Below are 14,994 nucleotides of genomic sequence, written 5' to 3'. Positions count from 1 at the left end.
AGAAAGAATGCCAACAGTTTTTGAAACTTTGATATATTTAGAAAGTGTCCCTGGAAATTCAGCTTGCGGTCAATGAGAACGCCAAGGAATTTGCCATCTACTTTGTTACAAATTTGGGCGTTGTTAATCCTGAGATTTATTTGATTTGAGGATTTATTGCCAAACAAAATATAGAAAGTTTTGTCAATATTGAGGGTGAGTTTGTTGGCAGTTAGCCAGTGATGGACTTTATTTAGCTCAGTATTCACTGACATTTAGAGCAAGAGGGTCAGGACTTGAGTAAATGAAGGTCGTGTCATCAGCAAATAGAATTGGTTTGAGATGTTGGGAGGCATTTGGAAGGTCATTAATGTAGATGAGAGAGAGGAGAGGGCCAAGTATGCTGCCCTGGGGAACACCAATAATGATGGATAAGGTGGGAGAAATTGAATTATTCACAGAAACATACTGGAGTACTAGAAGTACTGGAACTTAGTACTTAGAACTTAGTATTAGTACTGGAAGATGGAATATCATTTTCAAGGGATGACCCAATGGAAGAGAAGAACCTATTGAACTCAAGAGCAGTGTCAGAGGCTGAAAGCAGACCATCATTATTTGACAGGAATATGTTTTTTTTATATATAATCATCTTTGATCTCAATATTTGAGAAATTGTGCTCCATGTTTTCTTAATATTGCCCTTTGTGTGGGTAAATTTTTCTTCGTAGCATTTAATTTTGGCTCTCCTAATTATTTTAGATAGCAAAGATGAGTAATTCTTTGAGAATTCTTTTGAGACGATTCCTAACCTATACTTCTTCTCAAGGTCATGTTTTTTATTAATGGATTTAAGTATCCCCTTTGTAAGCCAAGGATTGTTTAACCTTTTAGTTGTGACTAGTTACGTTAGCATAGGACAGTGGGTGTTATAAAGGCCGAGAGTTTTTTGAAGAAAAGATTGCACTGCTAGGGTGATGTCCCCTATGTTCCCTAATTCGGATTCCCAGTTGATATTAGCAGCAGCAGCTATAAAATTGCCTATAGCAGTTTCAGTGTGCAGCCTAAAGCTTATCTCCCCTGTCTCTAGAGGTGGTTTGTTAATGTTGGTTAGGAAAATGTGGGGTAATGGTCTGTAGTGCTATCGATGATTATCCCTGAAGTAAGTGGCGAGGTTATGTTGGTCCAGATGTGATCAAGAGCCGTGGCAGTACTGTCAGTGATTCTAGTAGGTCTAGTGATTACGGGTATGAGGAAGCGGGAATTCATACAGTAGAGGAAACTAGCAGGAGAGTTATCAGGTTCGCAGAGGTCAACGTTAAAGTCCCCAGAAATAATTAAGTGGTTTTTGTTCAGTCGGTTTTCTAGTATAAGATTTCTAAGGTTTGAGTTAAATTCAGTCACATCAGTGTTAGGAACCCTGTAGACTGCTCCCACAGTCAAGACAGCATCATTACCCTTGACTCTGAAAGAGGCAAATATATACTCTCCATAGGGGTCTCTAGATTTAATTAATTTTAAGAAAGTCAGTGCATGGTGGTAGTAAAGAGTAGTACCACCACCTCTTTGTATAGGGCGACAGTTTTGAATGGCTGAGTAGTTTGGTATGTTGTAGAGTTGAGAAGTGTCCTCTTTCAACCACGTTTCAGTAAACACAATAAAAGTGAATTTGTGTTCAATTGTTTGAATCAGGGCATTGACATCATCAAAGTGCTTGCTAAGAGATCTTACATTCAAGTTAATTACAGAAACATTGTGATTACACGCTAAAACATTGTTTACATCATGTGCTGTGTAATATCTGCAATTTTGATTAAAGTGCTGATTGTCATAGATACTAGATAAGAGGTTGAGGTCTGGATCTATAATAGTTTGCATAAGAGGGCTGTTTTACAGAAAAGCCAAAGAGACATTGATAAAAGAACTAGCTATGACAAAAATCTATATATAAAACTATACACAAAAATGATGTAGGTTGCTTAAGAGTACTTGCAGGTACACTGTAGGTAATTATTTGCACTAATGATCAAAATTGCACAGGCAACGCAAAGAGCACAATGGAGCAGTGGTGACTAGTATATAGTCATAGGACATATGATATGTCCTACCCATAGGACATGCCTATCCTATGGGTAGTTATTGGGCCCAGACCCATCCTACAAGTGGTATGGACCCCTTACCCACCTAGCAGGTGGTAGTAGACCCTATACCCACTTAACAGGTGGTAATGAACCCTATACCCATCCTACAGTAGGTAGTAGACACTATACCATCCTGTTTGCAGTAGTTTACCCCATAGACATTCCAACGTAAGATTTTCTGTTGACGTTCCTACAATACATTCTTTAAAGATTTTTAAAGCACAAACTAGTGTATATGAAGTTGATTAGTGAAGCACTAATCCTGAAAACTGAAAGGGACCTGAAAACTACAATTTTCATTGTAAGTGAACCAATCACGACTATTCTATCTACGGCGATGGACGACTACTGTGAGACGTAAATTGGTACGTGAGGCAGAGTTTGTGCCTTGGAAAAAATGTAACTGGGAGTATACCACATATGTACTAATTCATATTCAACATATTGACTAAACATCAAGTCATATATGTGCTGTCTTGTGCGAGAGCGGGTTGGGGAAAAAAAGGAATTGCCATGGAAGCAACCAGGACGAGCACCAAGCATCGGCTCCTGGAGATAAGACACAAAGGGGGCCAAAACCGGGAAATCAGAAGTTGGAGTTCAAGGAAATTGGTGTAATATCCACGAATGTTCCACTGAAGAAGACACATCAACAAAAGTAGAAAAGATAGCAACAGAGAACAAGTAAGAAACAAAGGGGAAAAAGGAACAAAGCAGGTCAAAAAGTCAGGGTCAGCAAAGTCAAGGTTAAGGGGCATGGGTAAACTGAGCAAAGATGGAGGGAAGGGAACGGGGGAGCAGACCACAGGCGGACGAGCAGGGTCCGTAGGAGGAGACAACTGAGTGGAGCATTCAAAGGACAGGAGGAGGAGGAACAGAAAGAGGCGCACCCCAGCAAGGGCAGCAACCGAGGAGGCCAAAGAAACTTCCATAGCAGGAACAGCGGGCGTGACCACCGAAACAGGAGGGGGATGGAGCGAGTGTCAGAGGAAGGGGAGGGGGGGGGGCGAGGAAGAAAGCGAAGCCTTCTTATCCGCCGGAGGGGAGGAAGATGAGCAGCCAGGCTTTCGCTTCTGACTAAGAGAGACAGGCGTCCCAGCAACAATGTACTGGGCAACAGACGCAAGCATCTCAACAGGAGAAGCAGAACGAGAACAAACACGATGGCAGTTAGGAAGAATGATGGACATCAGCTCGCACTGACAGGCGGCGCGGTTAGTTAATAGACGAAGGAGAAGAACGGGAAGGAGGATTTGGGGGAGACGAAAAAGACACAGGAGACATGACAGGCTGGGCAGAAAGAAGGGGAATCCCAGACAGAGAACCATGAGGGGTCCCTGCGGGACAGAACTCAAAGGAACAGAAGATGCGGCGGTGGGCGTGTCTGGGCGTAAGAGATGGAAACGATTGAGAGACTGAGGAAGGGGAGAAGGATGAGCGCAACACGCTAGCATAAGAGACGTTAGCGTAAGGCGGGAGACATAGAGAACTTGGCGCCTCGCCTCAGGAAAAGACTAACGTTCGGGACCCAATGTAGAGAGAGCTACGGAGCCCAGGCTTCCAACACTGTCCGACTCGAGGGCTTGGTCGCCCAACCCATGAGCCTGAGAAGGTATAAGTGGAACAGAATTAGACATACAACGAGAGGTCAGACTTTCATTCACGAATGTGTCCCATACCCACCATGGAGCCACAATTAGAGGCAGGACACCCAACAAGAAGCTATCGCCGATCATGCCGGGGCCCCCTAGGGGTGCGTCGTGAGTATACGCTCCACAAACGCCACCTTAAGAACCGTCAGTCCGTCGAGAACGGGTTCAGTGAGGAGAGGAGGATTGACAATAAAGAGAGTCCCCTCGCTCTCGACGTCGGGTACTACAGTTCTACGGGTGCAAGAGTATACCTCCTCAAACACCCGGGCATCAAAATAGAAAAAGTCCAAAAGAATAATCAAAACAGGCAAAAGGTCGGTAGGAAATAACAATTAGAAAGGAGAAGAGGGGGTAAAAAAACGAAACAAGGAAAAGGAAAAGTTGCCAAAGCATAATTAGAGAGGACAACAGCAGAAGCACAAGGCTACAAATGGACAGAGGACCGTCCCTAGGAACATTACACACTGGCAGCCGCCCATCAGATCCCCTCACGGCAACAACGAGCTGGACAGGGAAGGGGAAGAAACTATGCAGTTCACATACCAGAGCAAGCAAAGGCAAATCCTAAAGTTTTTTCAGTTATATCGAATTATGATTAGAGAAAGGATAGGTCTATTAAAAACCTAGACAGGTCAAATAATGGATAGCAAAGAGAGTAGTAGTATTTTTGATAAATATTTCATCTCTACTTTCTAAAGAGGAACTTATCATTATGCCTTCAGCTGAACAAATTTACGTGGGTGGGGACGAGGACAGGTTGACTGTCCTCGCAGTTACCAGGGAGGATGTTATTCAACAAATAGTGAAACTCAAACCAATCCAACCTCCAATTATCGATTTACTTGAATCGATAATTGCAAATACCATTCGTCTTCATCTTGAAAAATTAATAAATGATTCACAACATGATTTTACAAATTGCCGTTCATGTTTAACAAATTTGCTATCATTTTATTCCAACATAGTTGAGACACTTGACAGTGGTAAGGTTTGTGATGTTTTGTACCTTGACTTTAGCAAACCTTTTTGATACAGTGCCATATGGAAGACTGATTAAAAAGATAGAGGCTCATGGTATTGGGGGTGCTATATTAACTTGGATTAGGGTATGGCTATACCAAAGGAAACATAGTATAAATGGGGGTTAAGTCAGACTGGGATAATGTTGTAAATAAAGTGCCTCAAGGCTCTTTCCTGGGACCTCTGTTATTCATAATATATATAAATGATATAGATTCAGGTTTGAGCAGCAACACTTGCAAATTTGCCGATACAAAAATCGGGAGGGAAATAATCACGGTAAAAGGCTCGCTATAACTTCAATACGATCTTTATAGGGGTTTGAAATGGTCTAAAGATTGGCAGATACAGTTTAATGCTGACAAATTCAAGGTTTTGAGGCTCGGTAATGATGATAGAGTTACAAGATACGAGTTAGATGGTGTTGAGATTGCATAGTCGGATTGCAAAAGGGATCTGGGAGTTATGATTTGTAAGAATTTAAAACCAAAAGATCAATGCATGAATGTTCGTAATAAGGCAAATAGGACAATGGGATTTATTAGTTGAAGCGTTAGTAACAAGACACCTGGTGTTGTTCTTCAGCTGTATCTTGATCTGGTTAGGCCCCATTTAGATTATGCAGTTCAGTTTTGGTCGCCGTAATATAGAATGGATATAAATTCACTTGAACGTGTCCAGCGTAGGATGATCGGAAGGAAGGAAGCGAGGAGGAGGAAGGAAATATAGGAAGCAAGTGATCTATCTCCTTTCTTAAAAATTGGTACCACATTAGCAAACTGCCACGACTTTGACACTCTGCCCGACTCCAATGATTTATTAAATATGGTAGACTCTGGCTCGCAAAGCTGTTCTTTGCACTCTTAAGTACACACATTGTGACGTTACTTACATGATTGGATGCAAGTAGAAATGTATGACTGTTACTTACATGATTGGCTTTTATTTTATGGTTGATGATTCTTAGTTGTTCTTCAGTAAGATGAAAAGTTTCGCTGTGGATGAACTTCTGTGTTGTCTGTTGACCCACAGACACCTGCCGCGGCTGTTGACCCACAGACACCTGCCGCGGCTGTTGACCCACAGACACCCGCCGCGGCTGTTGACCCACAGACACCCGCCGCTGCCGTTGACCTAAAAACAGCTGCTCGAGCTGGTAACCAAAAAAATCCTGCCGGAGCTGTTGATCCACATACACCTGCCGGAGCTGTTGACTCTGAAACACCTGCCGGAGCTGTTTACCCACAAACACCTGCGGCAACTGTTGACCCACTGACACATGCGGTAGTTCTTCGTGATAATTTACTCCTGCATTCCTCCATCTGTTCTCATACAGGTGTAGTGTATAATACACCATGTAGTAATACCTGTAAGTTAATCATAGAGGAAAGATATAATACACTAGGTGGTAGTACATACAAGGTTATCATAAAGGTAGTGTATTCACCTAGTTGTGTTCCCCTAGTTGTGCTTGCAGGAGTTGAGCTCTGCTCTTTCATCCCGCCTCTCAACTGTCAATCAACTGTTACTACTAATTTTTCACACACACACACACACACTGCTAATGTAGTACCAATATACAAAAAGGGTGACAGACAAGAGGCACTGAACTACAGGCCAGTGTCCTTAACTTGTATACCATGCAAGGTGATGGAGAAGATTGTGAGAAAATCTAGTAACACATCTGGAGAGAAGAGACTTCATGACTACCCATCAACATGGGTTCAGGGAGGGTAAATCTTGCCTTACAGGCTTGATAGAATTCTACGATCAGGTGACAAAGCTTAAGCAAGAAAGAGAAGGATGGGCGGACTGCATTTTTTTTTGGACTGTCGTAAAGCCTTCGACACAGTACCCCATAAAAGGTTGATGCATAAGCTAGAGAAACAGGCAGGAGTAACTTGCATGTTCAATTTATCTGGCTATTTCTTCAGCCGTATTGAGACTGTAATTGAGAGGCTGCCATGAAATAATTAACTGGAAGTTGTGGATGATTCAACTTCGATGGCAGTCTCACCCAGTATTGTTTGTCTTTATAGACAACTGTGTCCAGATATTGCTGGTAAGTCCTCATATCATCAGGGCTTGGTTGTTCAGGGACAATACCTAAAGTGTCTAAATCCCACAGACGATGTACAGGTGGATCAGACTCATTATCTTTAGATATTTCTCTGAAATGTAGGGGTGACTGTTCCAAGCCTAGTCACGCCACTATTAAATTGTTAGTTTGTTGGTTGATGCTGTTATTTGTTGGAAAAGCACTGGTCCAGTAAGTAAGTAAGTAATTATCAAAAGAAGGCACCAAACCGGGAAGGCTATGTAGCACCATCAAATACGCAAAATAATCAGAGGGCGCTAAATATCACCAAGGATGCCAATACGAGAACAAAAACGCATAAGGCGAACGATATCAAAAGTATCCGAGTCACCAAGAATTCTATCGAGGGACAGGTGACCGCGAGGGGCGGTCGGAAACCAAGACACACGCTCGTCCTGGAAGTCAGGACATTCAAGAAGGACATGCACTACCGTAAGAGGGACAATGCAACTAGGACAATAAGGAGCAGGGCGGCGCTCCATCAAGTGACCATGGGTTAAGCAAGTATGGCCAATACGCAACCTCGCCAGAGCCGTTTCCCACCGCCGGTTACAGTGGAAGGAGGACGGCCACGAGGAAACAACATTTAAGAGTACGTAGCTTGTTACCAGTAACAGACAACCAAGAAGCCTGCCAACGGGTAAGGACTGAGGAATGGATAACCGGGTAAAAGTCGGAATACGGAATGCCTTTACGAGAGATGGGACAAGAGCGGACAGCTTCCTTAGCGGCAGCATCCGCACGCTCATTTAAAGACACACCAATATGGCTGGGAACCCAACAAAACTCAACCGACTTAAATTTACTGTGAACGAGAAACAGCCAATGCTGGATCTCGACAACCACTGGATGAACTGGATTAAAGGACCCGAGAGCCATGAGGGCACTACGAGAGTCAACAACAACCACAAAGGAAGACTGACAACGAGAAAGCAGGAGACGAAGAGCATAGAGAATAGCAGAAAGTTCCGCTGTAAAGATGCCAGTCTCCGGAGGCAAGCGACACATATAAGTGCGATCAGGAAAAACAACAGAGTAGCCAACACCGTCCGCTGACTTAGACCCATCGGTGAAGACAGAAACGGAGCGGGAGTGAGAAGAAAAGTGCTCGAGGAAAAGGCGTTTTAGAACCGTAGGAGGGGTAAAAGCTTTAGTGATACGGGTCAAGGAAGTACAAAACCGCGGAAGAGGGACCCTCCACGGGGGCAAAGATGGAACAACACGAGGAGAAACATCAGAAATACGAACGGAGAGAGAATCCTGTAGGCAAGATAACCGGACAGAAAGAGGGAGGTGGTGAAGAGGAACAGGAACCGCAGGAGGGGTAAAAGTTAAAGCACGACAGAGGCGAGAGGAAGGATGTTGCAAGGACCGCGCAAGATAGCGAAGACAGTAGCGATCACGGCGGTCCTGGAGAGACAGGAAGCCAGTGTCAACATACAAGCTAAGGATGGGAGTCGAACGAAAGGCACCAGAACTGAGGCGCAACCCAGTATGGTGCAAAGCATCAAGACGGCGAAGAGCAGAAGGAGAAGCAGACGAGTAAGCAGGGCAACCATAATCGAGCTTAGACAGGACGAGAGAGGAATGTAAAGCAAGGAGAGTGCGCCTATCTGCCCCCCAAGAAGTATGGGACAAGACCCGAAGGTGGTTAAGGGCCTTAGAGCACTCAACACGGAGGTAAGAGATATGGGGAGACCAAGACAAACGAGTGTCAAGGAATAACCCCAAAAGCTTCGCGGAATATTTGTATTCAAGGGGATGACCATAAAGTGACAAAGAGGGACGAAGAACAACCCGTTTCCGCGTAAAAGTCATGGCACAAGTCTTAGAAGTAGAGAACTTGAAGCCATGACCTGTGGCCCAAGATGACACGGCATCAATTGCAAGTTGAAGCCGGCGTTGAAGGAGAGGCGAATCACCACCCTGACAACAAAGGGTAAGATCATCGACATAAAGAGCGGAGAAGACACCAGAAGGAAGAGAGGAAAGAAGACCATTGAGGGCAACCAGAAAAAGAGTAGTGCTCAGAACACTACCCTGGGGCACACCTTCGTATTGCTGAAAAGAGGGAGAGAGAGCGGTACCAAGGCGCACCCGAAAGGAACGACGAGAGAGGAAGCTGCGGAGAAAGAGAGGGAGATGACCACGAAGGCCAAAAGAATGAAGCTGAGATAGGATATGATAACGCCAAGTGGTGTCGTAAGCCTTTTCTAGGTCAAAAAGGACGGCAACAACGGAGGTCTTCGCAGCAAAAGCAGTACGAATATAGACCTCCAAGTTCACCAGGACATCTGTCGTGCTGCGGCACTTGCGGAAACCAAATTGAGAAGGGGAGAGGAGGTGATGGTGTTCCAGGAACCACATCAGACGAACGTTAACCATACGTTCAAAGAGTTTGCAGACACAACTTGTGAGAGCAATAGGGCGAAAGTCCTTAGGGGAAGTACCCAGAGACCCCGGTTTGCCAACAGGGAGGACAACGGCATCGAGCCAGTCCTCAGGGACTGACGACGACTCCCAGATCCGATTATACAGACTCAGTAAATACTGAGACGTGCTCGGAGGGAGATGGCGAAGCATCTCATAATGAATACCATCGAAGCCCGCCGCTGTAGAACCGCAGAGGGCCAGGGCAAAACGAAGTTCAGAGAGAAAGAAGGGATCATTATAGGGAAGCTGAAGATGAGTGCAGAAATCTAAAGGACGAGACTCAAGGACAGGTTTACGAAGAAGGAAAGATTGGGGAAGATGAAGACCAGAGCTAACAGAAGAAAAGTGGGAACCCAGTTCGGAAGCTACCTGCAACGGGTCCGCCACAAGAGTATCATGGAGGTGAAGGACCGGTGAAACATCGGGAACGAACTTACCCGCTATCTTGCGGATACGCTTCCAGATCTGGGCCAGAGGGGTCTCGGACGTAATTGTTGAGACATAAGATGCCCAACATTCACGTTTAGCCGTACGGATGGCCCTACGGGCCACCACACTTTCCGAAAGAAAAGAAAAGAATCGGTCGTCTGCCTACGGCGGTGCCTCTTCCAGGCTGCACGCTTACAGCGGACAGCCCGAGCACAGTCCGCATTCCACCAGGGAACGCACTTCCGTGGACCCCGAGACGAAGAACGAGGAATAGAGCGGAGGGCAGCGTTGAAGACAGTGTCATGAAAAAGGAGGAGAGCACGAGAGAGAGGCAGAAGGGAGAGGTCAGAGAGAGCAGCACTGAGGGTAAATAGGGTCCAGTCTGCCTTAGCAAACTGCCACCTAGGGAAAGAGAGGGAAGGGCAAAAAGAGAAAAAGGAAACAAGGATGGGGAAATGATCACTTCCATGGAGGTCATCAAGAACCTGCCACGTGAAATCTAAGTAAAGAGAAGAAGAGCAGAGAGAAAGATCAAGACAAGAAAGGGTGCGAGTCCGAGAGTCCAAATGAGTGGGCTCACCAGAATTCAGAAGAGACAGGGAAGAAGAGAGGAGAAACGGCTCAAGGAGGCGACCCCGGGTATTCGTCAGAACGTCACCCCAAAGAGAATGACGGCAATTGAAGTCACCCAGCAGGAGCACAGGCTCCGGCAAGGAGTCTAGGAGGTGTTTCAAATCAGGAAGAGAGAGCGGGACACTCGGGGGGAGATAAATGGAACAAACTGTGTACCATTTCCCCACAAAGATACGAGCAGCAGAACAATGGAGAGGCGAAGGAAAAAGTAAAGGAACAAAGGGAACATCAGCCCGAATCAAGAGAGCAGAAGAATTAGAAGCCCCAGTAATAGCTGGGGGGGGGGGGAGAGAGAAAGGAATAGCCACGAAAACGACCAGGACGAGCACCAAGCATTGGCTCCTGGAGACAGACACAAAGGGGCGAAAACCGCGAAATCATTAGTTGGAGTTCGAGGAAATTGGCGTAATAACCTCGAACGTTCCATTGAAGAATGGACAACGACGAGAAGAGAAAGGACAAAAACAGAGAACAAGGAAGAAACAAAGGCGAAAGAGCAACAGAGCACGTTAAAGAATATCAGGGTCGGGATCAGGGTCAGCAAAGTCAGGGTTAGGGGGCATGGGTAAACTGAGCAAAGACGGAGGGAAGGAAACGGGAGAACAGATCAGAGGTGGGCGGGCAGGGTCCGGAGGAGGATGAGGAGGAGGAGGAGGAGGAGGAGGAGGAAGAGACAACGAAGAGGAGCAGTCAAGGACAGCAGCAGGAAGAGGGGGAGTAGAAAGAGGGGAGCGCACCCCAGCAAGAGCAGCAACCGAAAGGGAAGCAGGGGCCAAAGAAACATCCATAGCAGGAACAGAGGGCGCAAGCACTGAAACGGGGGGGGGGGAAGGAGCAACAGAGCCAGGAGGAGGAGCTGAGGAAGAAAGCGAAGCCTTCTTACCCGCCGGGAAAGAGGAAGGAGAGGAGCCAGGCTTACTCTTCTGACTTAAAGAGACCGGTGTCCCAGCAACTACGTACCGGGCAACGGATTCCAGTGTCTCAACAGAAGCCGAACGAGAGCACACACGACGGCCGTTAGGAGAGCGATGGACATCCGCCCGCACCGACAGGCGGTGGGGAGAGCCGAGAGATGGAGGAAGAGGATGGGAAGGAGGATCGGAGGGGGACGAGGAAGACGACACAGAAGACACGACAGACCGGGTAGAAGGAAGGGGAACCCCAGACAGAGGACCAGGAGGAGGATCCTTCGGGAGAGAACCCAAAGGAACAGAGGAGGGGGCAGTGGGCGCATCAGGGTCCAAGGCCCGGAAACGGTTGTGAGTCTGAGGAAGGCGGGAAGGACGAGGAGAGGAAGAGCGCAACACGCGAGCATAAGAGATATTAGCATAAGGCGGGAGCCGGCGAACCTGGCGCCTCGCCTCAGGAAAAGATAAACGCTCCCGGTGCTTCAGGTTGAGGACGGCTGCCTCAAGCTTGTAATGGACACACGCGCGGGAGAAGGTAGGATGGGCCTCACCGCAGTTGAGGCAACGAGCCTGGGGAGAAGTGCACTCCGACTTAGTGACCTTCGCCACCACACAAAGGACAGAGGGAGACAGTCCCGGAGCAGTGGAGGGCACCATGCCCAAACCTCCAGCACTTGTTGCAGAGCCGAGGAGAAGGAATGTACTCCTGGACAGAGCACCTGGCACCAGCAAGAATGACAGAGGGTGGAAGGGTCCTACCATCAAAGGTAATCTTCACAATCCGGAGGGGTTGACGGCGACTACCACGAGGGGGACGAGTAAACGTGTCCACCTGGAGAATAGAATGGCCCTGGGCAGCGAGGATATGTCGAATATCGTCGTGGCAGTCGCGCAGGTCCCGAACACCGGTCGCAACATGGGGCGGGAGCAAAATAGTGCCAACACTGGCATTTAACTGAGCGTTCTTCGAGACCCGAACGGGGGTCTCGCCAAGGCAGGATAAGGCAGCCAAGCGGGCAGCAGCATCCTGAGAAGGAGCAGCAACGACACGTGTACCGAGACGAGTGGGGTTGAAAGTAATGGAGGCATCCACGGAATCAATGAGATGTCGATGGAGGGAGAAATCGTCAGGAGGCGCAGAATCAAGAGGGAGGAGATCAAAATATTTGGCCCACGAAACGGGACCAAACAAGGCTTGATAGGTAGCAGAACTGGAAGGAAACGAGCGAGGGCGGCCGTGACGAGGACGGCGGTGAGAACCCCCAGAGAGAGAGGGGTTAAAAGGCGCAGTAGTTACAACTAGAGAAGGAGCCACGCCAGGGGACGAGGTAGTCACCACTGGGGGCTTGGGGCTCGACCCAACCACAGAGGAGGGAGGGGAGCCAGGGGAAGGAGTCAGAGAGGCCAAAGGAGGAGCAAGGTCGGGGCCCAATGCAGCGGAGGCTACAGAGCCCGGTCTTCCAATACGGACCGACTCGGGGGCTTGGTCGCCCACCCCACGAGCCTGAGAAGGTAAGCCAGAAGCAGCCGAAACAGGGGTTATCATCTTGACGAAAAGAAGAATTCATTCACGAATGTGCCCCCACACCCACCATGGAGCCACAATTAGAGGCAGGACACCCAACAAGAAGCTATCGCCGATCTTGTCGGGGCCTCCTAGGGGTGCGTCGTGAGTATACGCCCCACAAACGCCACCTTAAGAAACCGACAGTCCGTCGAGATCGGGTTCAGTGACGAAGTGGGGATTGACAATAAAACGTTCCCCTCGCTCTCGACGTCGGGTACTACAGTTCTACGGGTGCAAGAGTATGCCTCCTCAAGCACCTGGGCATCAAAATAGAAGAAGTCCAAGGGAAGAACCAGAACGAGCAAAAGGTCGGCAGGAAACGGCAAGCTGATAGGATAAGAGGGGGGAGAAAAACGAAACAGAAGGAAAAGGAAAAGATGCCCAGCAGAATTGGAGAGGACGGCAGCAGGAGCACAAGGCTAGAAAAGGACAGAGGACTGTCCCAACTCCTTGGGACATCACACTCCGGCAGCCGCCCACGAAGCCCCCACACGGCGACGAGCTGAGCGGGGAGAGGGTTTTGACTGAAAAGGGAAACAGATAAAGTTAAATGATAAGGACTGAAATACCAGTGCCTATGGATAGGAAACTATTAAAGATTATTCTTTAAACCTCTATGGGCTGTATAATATTAATGTTCGTGAATAAACTTTCCATCCTTCACAAAATTGGGGGTTAATACTAGAAGTAATCTACTCCCAGTACGCTTCATCAAGGCTGGTTCTTCCTCGAATAAAAATTAGTAATTCTACTAAATACTATTAAGAAACATTAGATAAATTGATTAATGGTAAAAAGATTATGTTGATTAACCAAGCAATTATTCTCATTTGACTTTTATGAGGCTAACATATTACGTTAGATATCTCAAATCAAATAAACTAAATATTTTTGACTGATCTAGAATTTTCTCAATTAAAGAAATAATAGAAAAGGTTTCAGCTGTAATGGTGAATGGAGAGGTAGAGGTGTAATGGCGTCGTCTGCTACTTACTGCAACACATGAGTTCAAGCTTGGCGTGGGAACATGAAGACCACGACCACTTACAACACAAGCTGAAATTTCAATTGAATATACTAATTGGTTACACCTACTATCTAATATCCTCACTATGCCATAAAAGGAATAAATTTAATTCCTTATGGACGTACTTATTGTTTGGGGAGGTCGCGTAGCATAACGATGGACAGTGCACAGTACAAGGATATAAAGAGTACTCAATATAAACAATACTAAGGCACTTAACCTGCTTGTTGTCCACCGAAGCGATCCTAGATTGCTACTGGAGCAATTACACGCTCCTAGGTCGATTAAATGCAAGGGCCTAACGTAGTATTGATGGAAATCGACTCTCCCAGGACGCACGATGTGATTGTTGGCATCTCTAGCGAAGCAGCATGGCGAATAATGGCGGCATCTCTCCGCCCTCCCTCAACTCATCTCTCGCATTCACAACAGAAGTTACTAATCATGGATAATTCTTTTCCATGTAATTACTGATGTAATGCGTTAATGAGAACCGAGTTGCAATTATAGGTAATTAAATAATATTCTCGTTAAATGGTGTTAATCGAGAAATGGAGAGAAATTTTATTTCCTCCTTAGCATTCGCACGTAACAGATAAACTGCTACTTGATAATAATTTCAGTTAATATATCTCGGTTTTGGATTATTGGTAGCTATATTATCCCTAGTTAATTATTGTACGGAATACTGATAATTTTAGAGAACCACATTCAATTCTCTAACATATTGGTAATAAATATGTTTAGATGGACATATCTGACGCAATCCTGCCTCTCGATGTCGTGAGAATATTATCAATAGGTTCAGATAAAGAAATATTAATTTATGTTAACACTACCGTTAGTGAAATTAATAACTACTGTAATTAGTATATAATAATGATGTATTATAATGCAATGGTAGTGTGTTAGTGTTGGAAATTTCCAACAGTAAGGAACACCACAAGAATGAAATAGTATGGAACACCACAAGAATGAAATATGGAATACCACATGAATGAAATAGTATAGAACCCAACAAGAATGGAGTAATGTGCAACCATCACAAAAATTGTGCTGAATGAACACCACAAAATTGGAGTAGTGTGGAACACCACATGGATGAAG

Source organism: Procambarus clarkii, chromosome 41, assembly GCF_040958095.1.
Source record: "Procambarus clarkii isolate CNS0578487 chromosome 41, FALCON_Pclarkii_2.0, whole genome shotgun sequence".
Classification (NCBI taxonomy): Eukaryota; Metazoa; Arthropoda; class Malacostraca; order Decapoda; family Cambaridae; genus Procambarus; species Procambarus clarkii.
The sequence above is the reverse complement of the archived record's forward strand: the minus strand, read 5'-3'. Positions refer to the sequence as shown.